Source organism: Lissotriton helveticus, chromosome 3_1 (genome assembly GCF_964261635.1).
Source record: "Lissotriton helveticus chromosome 3_1, aLisHel1.1, whole genome shotgun sequence".
NCBI lineage: Eukaryota > Metazoa > Chordata > Amphibia > Caudata > Salamandridae > Lissotriton > Lissotriton helveticus.
The window spans coordinates 1,659,191,071-1,659,207,915 of record NC_136061.1 but is presented as its reverse complement, the minus strand read 5'-3'; the positions used below and the strand labels follow the sequence as shown (position 1 = coordinate 1,659,207,915).

Sequence of the window (16,845 nt, the reverse complement as noted above, 5' to 3'; positions counted from 1 at the left end):
ATTATTAATCTATTATTAATAATTGAGTTGATTATTAAGGATGAAAATTGTGCAATAATTGTCTTTTTTTACATTTTAGGTGCAGGCTACTGGGTTTGTAGGGGTAAAGGGCGAGAAGTTAATTAAGTAATAATTAAAACATTAATTTATTATGAATTATTTAATAGATTATTAATTGTGTAGTAACTATAATTTTTAGATATATTTTAAGTGCGACCTGCTGGATTTGGTGGGGTATAGGATGGGAGGTAATTTAGAGGAACAATAAATAAAAAATGTATTATATATTTACTATTAATTATTCATTTGATTATTAATTAAATTGTGTACTAACTTTATCTTTTAGTTATAATTTAGGTACCGGTTGTTGGGTTTGTAGGTAGTTAAAGTGGGATGTTAAGTAATCAATAATTAACCAACAATTATGCATTTATTATTAATTATTTGGTTGACCTTCATGTACAATATGTATTACTGATTTATTTTAGTTATATTTTAGTTGCTAAGTTTGTATGGGAATGGGGTGGGACATTAATGAAGTAATAATTAATAAATAGTTCTTAATTGATAAGAAAATATATTAACTGGGTTGTACTTTTAGTTATATTTTAGGTGTCGGCTGGCTGCTAGGTTTGTAATAGTATAGTGTGTGAAGTTGTTCAAGTAAGAAACACAAATAATTATATATATACATATATATATATATACATATTTACATATATATATATTTTTATATATCTATATCTATTTATCAATCTATATATATATATATCTGTGAGCAAGGGCATCCGCCCGAAACGCGCCAGACCGTTGTGCTGTGCTGAAATAAAAACATATTTTGCCTGAAACTTTGGGACTCGCCAAGGTTTCTGTTCGCCAGAGTTGGAGGTGCAGGGCCAGTATTTCTGAATATATATATATATATATTTTTTTTTATAATGTTACTGAAGATGTCCTGTCCGCCCAATTATCGAAGGCGGAAAACACAAGCACGGACCTCCCAACTCCTGAAGAAGAAATCACGGACTCCCACACAGGATTAGTGGGTGAAGCAGTGCAATTTATTCCGCAAAAGATCAGCTTAGACCAGTGTCTTCCATGACGCGTTTTGCTCCTCCTGGGAGCTTGATCACATGATGCGCCTCCATTTTACTGACGTATTTAAAGTGAAGTAAGTGCACAATCAGCAATAATAATAGGCTAACCGTGTTACAATAAACATAAACAACAGACTCAGGCACTTATAATGGTCATTGAAACTTTGAATGCAGCAACTAAATATATACTGTTGAGAAAGAATAAAGTGCATCATGCATTTAGCAGCAGTGAAACTCGATATCTACAGAGGGCAGCTATTATCGCTTTAGAGTCCTAAATTAGAAGGACCCGAACCAGTTCATAATCGCAGCTGTAAGGTAAATCTCAGCAAGTGCCGGAAAGTGAAGCACCTATACTGCATCTTCTCATTAACCAGCATTCAATAATTGTTTTGACGAAAATTCTAAAAAAAACAGTGTATAAAGGGCAAGACAGCAAATATTCATAAATTATGTAAGCAATATTCTAAGATGTTTTAAATCATCACAATTGGGTCAAAATTACCAGCAGGCAGGTATACTACAGTTCAGAAGATCGCAGCAGAAACATTCCATACTAAAGTGAAAATGCAATATTGTCTGGGAAAATGTCTTAAAGACATCACTGAACCCTACCTGCTAAAAGATACAAAAATGTGATGTATTAAAAACGAATTGATGTTTAAGAAATACCTGCTCTTTAAAAACATGAATAAGTAGCTAAGATGCCTTATACTCACATTGGTAGTCTGGATAAAAACAAAGTGCCATGTGCCTAGCAAGTGCAAGAAGTGCTGTGCAAAAAAGTATTGTGCAAAAAACAGATTATCGCACTAGCAGCATAGGGGAAAACCCTGAATCACTTAAGCCTAAGTGATCCTAAAGTGCAAGTGCAAAAACAGTCAACAATTCATCATATATATATATATAATTATATATTAAAAAATACTAATATCTAAACGCTGCTACTCCTGCAGCAAATTACCTTACAACACAGCCTATATAAAACTCACTATATTGGAAAAGACACTAAAGCAAGTTATGAAGGTCCTCATTCATGTTAAGGCCATTAGGGACTCTTGTGTCGAGGGCTAAAATAAAGTGAGATTCACTTTGTCTTAATAACTTATCTCGGTTCACTCCCCGGTCGGGGTTGGGAACAGACCCTAAAACTGTATATTCCAAGTCCTTTAGTTTATTGTCATGAACAGACTTGAAGTGTCTGGCCACCGGATAATTGTGGTCAGAGTTCACGATGGCCCTAACATGCTGGAGAATACGCTTATGCGCCCAGAGCTTAGTGCTGCCGGTATACTCCAAATTACAAGTGCACTTCAATTTATAAATGGCGTATTCAGAACGGTATGTTAGATGTTCCTGAATAGCAATCTCCTTATCACTAAAAGCTTTTTTTAGTGGGTGCTATTCTTGGCAAACGTGCACGCACAGCAAGAACTACATTTAAAAAAAACTGTTTTGGTGAGCCAGGTATTTTTAGGTTTCACCTCAGACATAGATTTTTAAAAAAGCATCCCTCATAGAGAGCGCCCGAATGATTGGACATTCTGAGTAAATGATCTTGCGAATAGCCTGTTCTTGTTTGCTTCAGGTAGTTATTAGCCGAATTGGGTGCACAACCGTCTCAGAATTTTCAATGTCAGTCTCCTTGCTTGAGGAGAACTGAAGTAAAAGTGGAGAAGTGTGGCTCAATGGTTAGAGTGGCAGAACCTGATGCAGAGGTCTAGCCCGGGACCAGGGTTCAATTCCCTGCCTCGGCGGGTCTTGGGCTCAAAAATTTCACGGACCTGATAATTCTCGCCTCGGTGCCTATTCCAATCATGGAGTCCCACTCTGCAACTCTGGGCAATAGCTTGCTTAATCTCCACAACGCCCCCCACAATGCTAAGGATGCCTGGCCTCCACCTTGGGGGTGCCCAAGAGTGGACACCTCACAGGGAAAGCCAGGATGGGTTCCACAGCGGTATTCGTACAAGCGCCTTGAGACCCTTGCGGGTGAGTAGTGCGCTATACAAGTATCAATTTACATTTTTTCGCATGTCATTAGCTTTGTTCAGGGCTAAGGTCAGTTGATGTTTACTATAACCCCTGTCAAGGAATCTCTGAAAAGCTTCCATCTGGCATTCGTTAGACACTGTCTCGGAACTACATATTCTGCGAATACGAATGAACTCCCCGTAGGGTATGCTGTTAATGAGGTGCCGAGGAGGTGCACTGTCAGCATGAAGGATCGAGTTACCAGCGGTGGATTTTCTGTGTAACTTAGTGTGGAGGATACCTTCATGGACATACAATAAAACATCTAGAAATTCAACCATAGAGTCATCATAAAGTCATAAAATCAAATAATTAACATTGATATCATCTATGAACTTCAAAGCATCATCCTTGGACCCATTCCAGATAAGGCAGAGATCATCAATGTAGCGCCAGTAGTGTACTATATGGTACAAAAGGGGGTTTGGATGGACGGAGCATCTGAACCAATCAAACACTCACACCCAGTCAACAGATCTGGGTTTAATCCATCACCGTTCTTTAGCCCACTCTGCCACCCCAGTTCAGATATGGCCTTTTGTACCGCTTTGTTCGCCATAAGTTGGCAGGGTATGCTCAGACGTGAGTCCCTTGCTCACTTTGCCACTGGATTCAAGCAGGCCGGGCTGAAGACGGCTGAAATGTCAGAAACCGGTCCTCGGAAGCTTGTTTCCGGTCCAGGGAAGGCATGGCTTGGCAGTTTGGGCTGGACTGTTCCAATGAGGCACAGGGTCAGGCTGATTTGCATATGGCCGTGTCTGAACTGGGGTGGCAGAGTGGGCTAAAGAACGGTGATGGATTAAACCCAGATCTGTTGACTGGGTGTGAGTGTTTGATTGGTTCAGATGCTCCGTCCATCACCACCCCCTTTTGTACCAGTAGTGTACTATATGGCTCCACCAGAGGTGGTAAGTGGTTCTGAGGACATGCTTCTCCCACCAGCCAACATGTAAACATGAATAGCTAGGGGAGAAGCATGACCCCATCTCCTCACCACACACCTGCTTGTAAATCTCATTCTGGAATTGAAAAAGTTGATGGTATGGCACAAAACAATAATCTCTAACAGCATATTATTATGTTCTCTCATATTCAAATCCCGATTCGCTAGGAAGTGTTTAGTAGCATTGATTCCATGACAGTAATTTATACTAGTGTAAAGGCATTCAATATCCATTACCACTAACAGAAAATCTGAACACCAAGTGACATTCCTGATTTTATTCAAAAAGTCCGTAGTGTCTTTTGAATAGGACGGTAGGCTGTCCACATTCGGCTGTAAAAAGAAATCTCGACAACTTCTCATTCATGCTTCCCTGAGCAGAGATAATGGGCACAGGGTCAGACTGATTTGCATATGGCCGTGTCTGAACTGGGGTGGCAGAGTGGGCTAAAGAACGGTGATGGATTAAACCCAGATTTGTTGACTGGGTGTGAGTGTTTGATTGGTTCAGATGGGTGAACAACCTTTACAACGAAACTATTACAACGCACTACCATTACAACGCGGTCATTACAACGCAACCCATTACAACGCATTGCGCTGGGGGGCGCTCTAGGATAGGGAATACGTTTAATTTACTATCCAACACCTTCCCTAGTGTCCACGGGGACTGGAGTTGGAATAGTAAATTAAACTATTCACTATCCAGCACCCCAAAGCGCTATGCGTTGTAATGGATTGCGATGTAAAAACCGCGTTGTAAAGGCAGGCGTTGTAATAGCCTGCGTTGTAACGTCATACATCCGTTCAGATGCTCCGTCCATCACCACCCCCTTTTGTACCAGTAGTGTACTATATGGCTCCACCAGAGGTGGTAAGTGGTTTTGAGGACATGCCAACATGTAAACATGAATAGCTAGGGGAGAAGCATGACCCCATCTCCTCACCACACACCTGCTGGTAAATCTCATTCTGGAATTAAAAAAGTTGATGGTAAGGCACAGAACAATAATCTCCAACAGCATATTATTATGTTCTCTCATATTCAAATCCCGATTTGCTAGGAAGTGTTTAGTAGCATTGATTCCATGACATTAATTTATACTAGTGTAAAGGCATTCAATATCCATTACCACTAACAGAAAATCTGAACACCAAGTGACATTTGAATAGGACGGTAGGCTGTCCACATTCGGCTGTAAAAAGAAATCTACATATTTCGACAACTTCTCATTCATGCTTCCCTGAGCAGAGATAATGGGCCGACCAGGTACAGGGGTGACCTTCTTGTGAACTTTTGGCAGAATATAGAGTACAGATGTGACCAGATGTTTGACGTTAAGAAAAAATTAATTTCCTCTTTGGTCACCAACCCGTTCCGCCTCCAATGGTGTATTCTTTTGCGGGTTTTATCCTCTGCGACTCTCATTTCAAATTTAGAAGACTTCCTGTAACAGGAAATGTCAGAAAGATGCTGTTCTGATTCTGCCAATAATCAACTCGTGACCATAGAACTGTGTTCCAACCTTTCTCCGATTTGTTTATGATGAGGTCTGGATTTTTTTGAAATTTTGTAATCATTAGATGGTATTGACTGTTTCTGAAGTCCTTTTGGCGTGTTTGGGATAACACAGTTCTATTAAGGGATTTGAGCTCAGTGATGACTCTGTTGCTAAAAACATCTATTGCATCCTTTGGCATTATTTGAATTTTTAATTTGAATTTGAATTTAAAAACTTTTCTATAGCGCACTTTTACCATGCGGTTTCATGGCGCTGTTGGATTGAGAGAAGCGGGCAGGAGCAGAGGGGGATTAAGCATTGTAGGCTCGAGAGAAAAGAAAAGTTTTGAGACCCTTCCGGAATTCCATGTAGGAAGATGACATGCGGAGTTCCGAAGGAAGGGAGTTCCAAAACGAAGGAGCAAGTACTGCAAATTTCGTACCACCAGTCTTTTTCTTACTGAAGCGGGGGATAGTTAGCAGAGCTTGATGAGTGGACCTAAGCTCTCGTCCAGGAATGTAGGGGGTGATGGCAGAACAAATGAATTCCGGGGCGGTGCCTGTTTTAGCCTGGAAGGTGGTGCAACCAAGTTTAAACAAGGCACGCTCTTTCACCGGCAGCCAGTGCAATGCCTGCAGTAAGGGAGTGGCTCGATGGTATTTAGGCAGGCCATGAATCAGGCGGGCAGCCTGGTTCTGCACTAGCTGCAGACGGCGAATGGCGTAAGCTGGAGCGCCGTTGTAAATAATGTTCCCGTAATCGAGGCGCGAGAGCACCATGGCCATCACTATAATCTTTAGGGCGGGTAAAGAAAAAAAACGAGAAATCTTTCTGATGATTCGAAGGGAAAAGAAACAAGAGGAAACAACTGAGCTGACCTGGGAGTGGACGGAAAGTGAGGGATCCAGGAGGATGCCGAGGGTCTTGACCTTGGGGACTGGGGGTGGGGGAACACCAAGTGAAGGGGGCCAGTGGAAAGGGGACCAGGGGCTGCAACCACCTCTAGTCAAGACTAACTCCGTCTTGTCTGGGTTGAGTTTGAGGTGGTTGCAGTTCATCCAATCCTGGATGAATAACATGACGGATTGGACATTTGAAGCAGAGGAGGAGGGGTGGGAAAGGTTGAAAATTAGCTGGAGGTCATCGGCGTAGTTGAACACCGTGACCTCGAGCTGCTGTAACATAAAAATGAGGGGGTAGATGTATAAATTAAACAAAAGAGGGGAAAGGGAAGAGCCTTGGGGAACTCCACATGCGACCTTACGAGAGGCAGCGGTGAAACCAGCAAGATGGACTGCCTGAGCCCTGTCACTCAGGAAGGACTTGAGCCAGGCGAGGGCCAGGCCCTCTATACCCGCCGCCTTGACACGGGTGAGAAGGATGGAGTGGTCCACCGTGTCAAATGCGGCGGATAGGTCTAAAAGAATGAGGGCCTGGGGGACGTTGGTATCAATGCCCTCGCGTAGGCTGTCCATCACTGAGATCACTACCTTCTCCGTCGAGTGGAGGGGGCGAAAGCCCGCCTGCCGGGGGGAGAGGCAGTGGTTGGCTTCCACGTAGGTGCTCAGGGTGCTGGTTACGTGGGTCTCCAAGACCTTGGCCAAGTAGGGTAAAAGGGAAATGGGACGGTAATTTAAAGGAGATGAAGGGTCGGCACCAGGTTTTTTTAGAATGGGGATAACTGCCGCAAATTTATGGGCAGTGGGGACAACTCCGGATTTAAGTGAGTCATTTAAGAGTGTGAGGGGAGGGGTAGGACAGTGTAGGAAGACCTCTCGCAAGATACGAGCGTTAGGGGCAAAAAAGTGGAAGCTGGACGAAATGGACTTGGAACTGTTTATTTATACACATAACTTGACTGACATTAGGTGCTTCTCAAGGCTTGTCTCATGTGCCAGATCATACATCATCTGTAAGTTAGGAATATCTTTAACCTGCAGAGCACCATCAGTATTGCTGACACTGGATGTATTATTCGTTAATTTGCCTGTAAACGTGTTCAACTGAAAATGTTTAATAAGTATGATTTTTCTAATAAATTTGAACACGTCAATCCGTGCCTGATTGTATGAGAAACGATTTTTGGGACAGAATGACAACCCCAATGAAAGAAGTTGTTCTTCAGCTTTGGATAGCACTGTATCTGTCAGGTTGATGACAGTATTCTCTGTCGCATTTGTTATTTCTTCCAGGTCCTTCTTGCATTGCCTCTTGATGAAGTTTTACTGGTGCCTGACCCTCCTCTCCCACCTCTGTTTATTGGCTGGTCTCCTTGCACATATTGAGGTTTGCGGGGCGCAAGATGTACCGCCGGTCCTCCCTCATAAAATTCAATTCCTCTGCAAGGGAGAAGTTCATTTTGCCTGATGTACTTAGGGCCAAAGTGCCAGGTCTGCTATTCTCTGAATCACTATTGGATGTTAAAGAGGCAGAGTCAGAATCACCGTCTACTGTCCTTATCTCAATTCCACTGATTGTTTGTTTGCTTTGCAAATTGCCCCCGGTTAGTGCCTGTCGCTTGTAGATATCATATTTGCTGGCAAAAGTGAATATCCTTCCGGTAGCATAATCATTCTGGTCGCGTGCAAACTTGTAGATTTTATGTTCTTTAATAACCTCCTCATGCTTTGTGATGCGTTGATCAATTTTTTTCACTTTTAATGACAAAGTCACTTTCTCCTGTAGCATCTAGTAAGCCATTGATACGTTCGATTTCAATCAAGAGAGCATAGCGGCCAATTTCGGCATATTTTATGAGAATGTGAATCATGTTCATAGATGCCTGCAAATTGTTTTCAGCCCACTCTTGTAACATTAAAGCATTCGCGTTTTCGAAGGTAGGAGCAATCAACACACGCAGCCCTCTCGGGACTCGATTGGCGTCTCTATATTTTTCTAAAGATTTCTACTCCTACCATTTGGATAGCTCGTTATTTAGTAATTTTTCAGTGTTTTTAAAAGAGCTCTGACATCTTTACTTTGAGCATCAGTGTTAAAACTACGTGTCTCATTTGTGACTGCAGGAAGATTTTGAACTAGGGCTTCCGCCGCTGTTTCTCTGTCACGGATTGCATAGTTGGAAAACATATTGCCTCAATCAAATATATCTCGGTGAATCAATACACCGTGTCACTGCTTAAACAGATTTGTTAGATGTAAGGGCTGGAGTTAATTCTGTACCCGCTAATCCCTGCTTTCCGTACTACACTTCCCAGAAGTCTCACTGGAGCCTCCCATCGACGGGCGAGTTATATAATTGGAGAAGTGTAGCGGGTGCGCACACCGCTTCCGTTAAAGCCCCTGAAGAGAAGCAGATGGAGCTTCGAAACGCGTCGGGCAGATCCATTACGGAGCGGCGTCTACAAGCGGATCCCCGTCCTCACCTACACATAAATAAAGCTGCTGCTCGCGTGCTACTCACATGGTGGACAACCTTGGAGCGTGAATCTATATGCGGCAGTCCAGCCGCAGAGTATGCACCACCCCGTTAACGTGGGGGTCACGCCAGTGAAGTAGCAGCCGTACATGGAATCGAGGACGGGCCCACTTGTGGAGTCCATACAGGACTTGATTGTGTGCTTTCCGTACTACACTTCCCAGAAGTCTCACTGGAGCCTCCCATCGACGGGCGAGTTATATAATTGGAGAAGTGTAGCGGGTGCGCACACCGCTTCCGTTAAAGCCCCTGAAGAGAAGCAGATGGAGCTTCGAAACGCGTCGGGCAGATCCATTACGGAGCGGCGTCTACAAGCGGATCCCCGTCCTCACCTACACATAAATAAAGCTGCTGCTCGCGTGCTACTCACATGGTGGACAACCTTGGAGCGTGAATCTATATGCGGCAGTCCAGCCGCAGAGTATGCACCACCCCGTTAACGTGGGGGTCACGCCAGTGAAGTAGCAGCCGTACATGGAATCGAGGACGGGCCCACTTGTGGAGTCCATACAGGACTTGATTGTGTGCTTTCCGTACTACACTTCCCAGAAGTCTCACTGGAGCCTCCCATCGACGGGCGAGTTATATAATTGGAGAAGTGTAGCGGGTGCGCACACCGCTTCCGTTAAAGCCCCTGAAGAGAAGCAGATGGAGCTTCGAAACGCGTCGGGCAGATCCATTACGGAGCGGCGTCTACAAGCGGATCCCCGTCCTCACCTACACATAAATAAAGCTGCTGCTCGCGTGCTACTCACATGGTGGACAACCTTGGAGCGTGAATCTATATGCGGCAGTCCAGCCGCAGAGTATGCACCACCCCGTTAACGTGGGGGTCACGCCAGTGAAGTAGCAGCCGTACATGGAATCGAGGACGGGCCCACTTGTGGAGTCCATACAGGACTTGATTGTGTGCTTTCCGTACTACACTTCCCAGAAGTCTCACTGGAGCCTCCCATCGACGGGCGAGTTATATAATTGGAGAAGTGTAGCGGGTGCGCACACCGCTTCCGTTAAAGCCCCTGAAGAGAAGCAGATGGAGCTTCGAAACGCGTCGGGCAGATCCATTACGGAGCGGCGTCTACAAGCGGATCCCCGTCCTCACCTACACATAAATAAAGCTGCTGCTCGCGTGCTACTCACATGGTGGACAACCTTGGAGCGTGAATCTATATGCGGCAGTCCAGCCGCAGAGTATGCACCACCCCGTTAACGTGGGGGTCACGCCAGTGAAGTAGCAGCCGTACATGGAATCGAGGACGGGCCCACTTGTGGAGTCCATACAGGACTTGATTGTGTGCTTTCCGTACTACACTTCCCAGAAGTCTCACTGGAGCCTCCCATCGACGGGCGAGTTATATAATTGGAGAAGTGTAGCGGGTGCGCACACCGCTTCCGTTAAAGCCCCTGAAGAGAAGCAGATGGAGCTTCGAAACGCGTCGGGCAGATCCATTACGGAGCGGCGTCTACAAGCGGATCCCCGTCCTCACCTACACATAAATAAAGCTGCTGCTCGCGTGCTACTCACATGGTGGACAACCTTGGAGCGTGAATCTATATGCGGCAGTCCAGCCGCAGAGTATGCACCACCCCGTTAACGTGGGGGTCACGCCAGTGAAGTAGCAGCCGTACATGGAATCGAGGACGGGCCCACTTGTGGAGTCCATACAGGACTTGATTGTGTGCTTTCCGTACTACACTTCCCAGAAGTCTCACTGGAGCCTCCCATCGACGGGCGAGTTATATAATTGGAGAAGTGTAGCGGGTGCGCACACCGCTTCCGTTAAAGCCCCTGAAGAGAAGCAGATGGAGCTTCGAAACGCGTCGGGCAGATCCATTACGGAGCGGCGTCTACAAGCGGATCCCCGTCCTCACCTACACATAAATAAAGCTGCTGCTCGCGTGCTACTCACATGGTGGACAACCTTGGAGCGTGAATCTATATGCGGCAGTCCAGCCGCAGAGTATGCACCACCCCGTTAACGTGGGGGTCACGCCAGTGAAGTAGCAGCCGTACATGGAATCGAGGACGGGCCACTTGTGGAGTCCATACAGGACTTGATTGTGTGCTTTCCGTACTACACTTCCCAGAAGTCTCACTGGAGCCTCCCATCGACGGGCGAGTTATATAATTGGAGAAGTGTAGCGGGTGCGCACACCGCTTCCGTTAAAGCCCCTGAAGAGAAGCAGATGGAGCTTCGAAACGCGTCGGGCAGATCCATTACGGAGCGGCGTCTACAAGCGGATCCCCGTCCTCACCTACACATAAATAAAGCTGCTGCTCGTGTGCTACTCACATGGTGGACAACCTTGGAGCGTGAATCTATATGCGGCAGTCCAGCCGCAGAGTATGCACCACCCCGTTAACGTGGGGGTCACGCCAGTGAAGTAGCAGCCGTACATGGAATCGAGGACGGGCCCACTTGTGGAGTCCATACAGGACTTGATTGTGTGCTTTCCGTACTACACTTCCCAGAAGTCTCACTGGAGCCTCCCATCAACGGGCGAGTTATATAATTGGAGAAGTGTAGCGGGTGCGCACACCGCTTCCGTTAAAGCCCCTGAAGAGAAGCAGATGGAGCTTCGAAACGCGTCGGGCAGATCCATTACGGAGCGGCGTCTACAAGCGGATCCCCGTCCTCACCTACACATAAATAAAGCTGCTGCTCGCGTGCTACTCACATGGTGGACAACCTTGGAGCGTGAATCTATATGCGGCAGTCCAGCCGCAGAGTATGCACCACCCCGTTAACGTGGGGGTCACGCCAGTGAAGTAGCAGCCGTACATGGAATCGAGGACGGGCCCACTTGTGGAGTCCATACAGGACTTGATTGTGTGCTTTCCGTACTACACTTCCCAGAAGTCTCACTGGAGCCTCCCATCGACGGGCGAGTTATATAATTGGAGAAGTGTAGCGGGTGCGCACACCGCTTCCGTTAAAGCCCCTGAAGAGAAGCAGATGGAGCTTCGAAACGCGTCGGGCAGATCCATTACGGAGCGGCGTCTACAAGCGGATCCCCGTCCTCACCTACACATAAATAAAGCTGCTGCTCGCGTGCTACTCACATGGTGGACAACCTTGGAGCGTGAATCTATATGCGGCAGTCCAGCCGCAGAGTATGCACCACCCCGTTAACGTGGGGGTCACGCCAGTGAAGTAGCAGCCGTACATGGAATCGAGGACGGGCCCACTTGTGGAGTCCATACAGGACTTGATTGTGTGCTTTCCGTACTACACTTCCCAGAAGTCTCACTGGAGCCTCCCATCGACGGGCGAGTTATATAATTGGAGAAGTGTAGCGGGTGCGCACACCGCTTCCGTTAAAGCCCCTGAAGAGAAGCAGATGGAGCTTCGAAACGCGTCGGGCAGATCCATTACGGAGCGGCGTCTACAAGCGGATCCCCGTCCTCACCTACACATAAATAAAGCTGCTGCTCGCGTGCTACTCACATGGTGGACAACCTTGGAGCGTGAATCTATATGCGGCAGTCCAGCCGCAGAGTATGCACCACCCCGTTAACGTGGGGGTCACGCCAGTGAAGTAGCAGCCGTACATGGAATCGAGGACGGGCCCACTTGTGGAGTCCATACAGGACTTGATTGTGTGCTTTCCGTACTACACTTCCCAGAAGTCTCACTGGAGCCTCCCATCGACGGGCGAGTTATATAATTGGAGAAGTGTAGCGGGTGCGCACACCGCTTCCGTTAAAGTCCCTGAAGAGAAGCAGATGGAGCTTCGAAACGCGTCGGGCAGATCCATTACGGAGCGGCGTCTACAAGCGGATCCCCGTCCTCACCTACACATAAATAAAGCTGCTGCTCGCGTGCTACTCACATGGTGGACAACCTTGGAGCGTGAATCTATATGCGGCAGTCCAGCCGCAGAGTATGCACCACCCCGTTAACGTGGGGGTCACGCCAGTGAAGTAGCAGCCGTACATGGAATCGAGGACGGGCCCACTTGTGGAGTCCATACAGGACTTGATTGTGTGCTTTCCGTACTACACTTCCCAGAAGTCTCACTGGAGCCTCCCATCGACGGGCGAGTTATATAATTGGAGAAGTGTAGCGGGTGCGCACACCGCTTCCGTTAAAGCCCCTGAAGAGAAGCAGATGGAGCTTCGAAACGCGTCGGGCAGATCCATTACGGAGCGGCGTCTACAAGCGGATCCCCGTCCTCACCTACACATAAATAAAGCTGCTGCTCGCGTGCTACTCACATGGTGGACAACCTTGGAGCGTGAATCTATATGCGGCAGTCCAGCCGCAGAGTATGCACCACCCCGTTAACGTGGGGGTCACGCCAGTGAAGTAGCAGCCGTACATGGAATCGAGGACGGGCCCACTTGTGGAGTCCATACAGGACTTGATTGTGTGCTTTCCGTACTACACTTCCCAGAAGTCTCACTGGAGCCTCCCATCGACGGGCGAGTTATATAATTGGAGAAGTGTAGCGGGTGCGCACACCGCTTCCGTTAAAGCCCCTGAAGAGAAGCAGATGGAGCTTCGAAACGCGTCGGGCAGATCCATTACGGAGCGGCGTCTACAAGCGGATCCCCGTCCTCACCTACACATAAATAAAGCTGCTGCTCGCGTGCTACTCACATGGTGGACAACCTTGGAGCGTGAATCTATATGCGGCAGTCCAGCCGCAGAGTATGCACCACCCCGTTAACGTGGGGGTCACGCCAGTGAAGTAGCAGCCGTACATGGAATCGAGGACGGGCCCACTTGTGGAGTCCATACAGGACTTGATTGTGTGCTTTCCGTACTACACTTCCCAGAAGTCTCACTGGAGCCTCCCATCGACGGGCGAGTTATATAATTGGAGAAGTGTAGCGGGTGCGCACACCGCTTCCGTTAAAGCCCCTGAAGAGAAGCAGATGGAGCTTCGAAACGCGTCGGGCAGATCCATTACGGAGCGGCGTCTACAAGCGGATCCCCGTCCTCACCTACACATAAATAAAGCTGCTGCTCGCGTGCTACTCACATGGTGGACAACCTTGGAGCGTGAATCTATATGCGGCAGTCCAGCCGCAGAGTATGCACCACCCCGTTAACGTGGGGGTCACGCCAGTGAAGTAGCAGCCGTACATGGAATCGAGGACGGGCCCACTTGTGGAGTCCATACAGGACTTGATTGTGTGCTTTCCGTACTACACTTCCCAGAAGTCTCACTGGAGCCTCCCATCGACGGGCGAGTTATATAATTGGAGAAGTGTAGCGGGTGCGCACACCGCTTCCGTTAAAGCCCCTGAAGAGAAGCAGATGGAGCTTCGAAACGCGTCGGGCAGATCCATTACGGAGCGGCGTCTACAAGCGGATCCCCGTCCTCACCTACACATAAATAAAGCTGCTGCTCGCGTGCTACTCACATGGTGGACAACCTTGGAGCGTGAATCTATATGCGGCAGTCCAGCCGCAGAGTATGCACCACCCCGTTAACGTGGGGGTCACGCCAGTGAAGTAGCAGCCGTACATGGAATCGAGGACGGGCCCACTTGTGGAGTCCATACAGGACTTGATTGTGTGCTTTCCGTACTACACTTCCCAGAAGTCTCACTGGAGCCTCCCATCGACGGGCGAGTTATATAATTGGAGAAGTGTAGCGGGTGCGCACACCGCTTCCGTTAAAGCCCCTGAAGAGAAGCAGATGGAGCTTCGAAACGCGTCGGGCAGATCCATTACGGAGCGGCGTCTACAAGCGGATCCCCGTCCTCACCTACACATAAATAAAGCTGCTGCTCGCGTGCTACTCACATGGTGGACAACCTTGGAGCGTGAATACATATATATATATATACATATTTACATATATATATATTTTTATATATCTATATCTATTTATCAATCTATATATATATATCTGTGAGCAAGGGCATCCGCCCGAAACGCGTCAGACCGTTGTGCTGTGCTGAAATAAAAACATATTTTGCCTGAAACTTTGGGACTCGCCAAGGTTTCTGTTCGCCAGAGTTGGAGGTGCAGGGCCAGTATTTCTGAAAATATATATATATATATATATATTTTTATAATGTTACTGAAGATGTCCTGTCCGCCCAATTATCGAAGGCGGAAAACACAAGCACGGACCTCCCAACTCCTGAAGAAGAAATCACGGACTCCCACACAGGATTAGTGGGTGAAGCAGTGCAATTTATTCCGCAAAAGATCAGCTTAGACCAGTGTCTTCCATGACGCGTTTTGCTCCTCCTGGGAGCTTGATCACATGATGCGCCTCCATTTTACTGACGTATTTAAAGTGAAGTAAGTGCACAATCAGCAATAATAATAGGCTAACCGTGTTACAATAAACATAAACAACAGACTCAGGCACTTATAATGGTCATTGAAACATGGAATGCAGCAACTAAATATATACTGTTGAGAAAGAATAAAGTGCATCATGCATTTAGCAGCAGTGAAACTCGATATCTACAGAGGGCAGCTATTATCGCTTTAGAGTCCTAAATTAGAAGGACCCGAACCAGTTCATAATCGCAGCTGTAAGGTAAATCTCAGCAAGTGCCGGAAAGTGAAGCACCTATACTGCATCTTCTCATTAACCAGCATTCAATAATTGTTTTGACGAAAATTCTAAAAAAAACAGTGTATAAAGGGCAAGACAGCAAATATTCATAAATTATGTAAGCAATATTCTAAGATGTTTTAAATCATCACAATTGGGTCAAAATTACCAGCAGGCAGGTATACTACAGTTCAGAAGATCGCAGCAGAAACATTCCATACTAAAGTGAAAATGCAATATTGTCTGGGAAAATGTCTTAAAGACATCACTGAACCCTACCTGCTAAAAGATACAAAAATGTGATGTATTAAAAACGAATTGATGTTTAAGAAATACCTGCTCTTTAAAAACATGAATAAGTAGCTAAGATGCCTTATACTCACATTGGTAGTCTGGATAAAAACAAAGTGCCATGTGCCTAGCAAGTGCAAGAAGTGCTGTGCAAAAAAGTATTGTGCAAAAAACAGATTATCGCACTAGCAGCATAGGGGAAAACCCTGAATCACTTAAGCCTAAGTGATCCTAAAGTGCAAGTGCAAAAACAGTCAACAATTCATCATATATATATATATAATTATATATTAAAAAATACTAATATCTAAACGCTGCTACTCCTGCAGCAAATTACCTTACAACACGGCCTATATAAAACTCACTATATTGGAAAAGACACTAAAGCAAGTTATGAAGGTCCTCATTCATGTTAAGGCCATTAGGGACTCTTGTGTCGAGGGCTAAAATAAAGTGAGATTCACTTTGTCTTAATAACTTATCTCGGTTCACTCCCCGGTCGGGGTTGGGAACAGACCCTAAAACTGTATATTCCAAGTCCTTTAGTTTATTGTCATGAACAGACTTGAAGTGTCTGGCCACCGGATAATTGTGGTCAGAGTTCACGATGGCCCTAACATGCTGGAGAATACGCTTATGCGCCCAGAGCTTAGTGCTGCCGGTATACTCCAAATTACAAGTGCACTTCAATTTATAAATGGCGTATTCAGAACGGTATGTTAGATGTTCCTGAATAGCAATCTCCTTATCACTAAAAGCTTTTTTTAGTGGGTGCTATTCTTGGCAAACGTGCACGCACAGCAAGAACTACATTTAAAAAAAACTGTTTTGGTGAGCCAGGTATTTTTAGGTTTCACCTCAGACATAGATTTAAAAAAAGCATCCCTCATAGAGAGCGCCCGAATGATTGGACATTCTGAGTAAATGATCTTGCGAATAGCCTGTTCTTGTTTGCTTCAGGTAGTTATTAGCCGAATTGGGTGCACAACCGTCTCAGAATTTTCAATGTCAGTC

The 16,845-nt window shown here is 46.3% G+C and overlaps 1 protein-coding gene across 1 annotated transcript in view; it reads left to right on the top strand.

Moving 5' to 3' along the window:
• LOC144825081 (nicotinamide N-methyltransferase-like) overlaps window positions 1-16,845 on the top strand; it is a 145,069-nt gene that overhangs the window by 66,202 nt on the left and 62,022 nt on the right. The gene's annotated exons all lie outside the window — the stretch shown is intronic.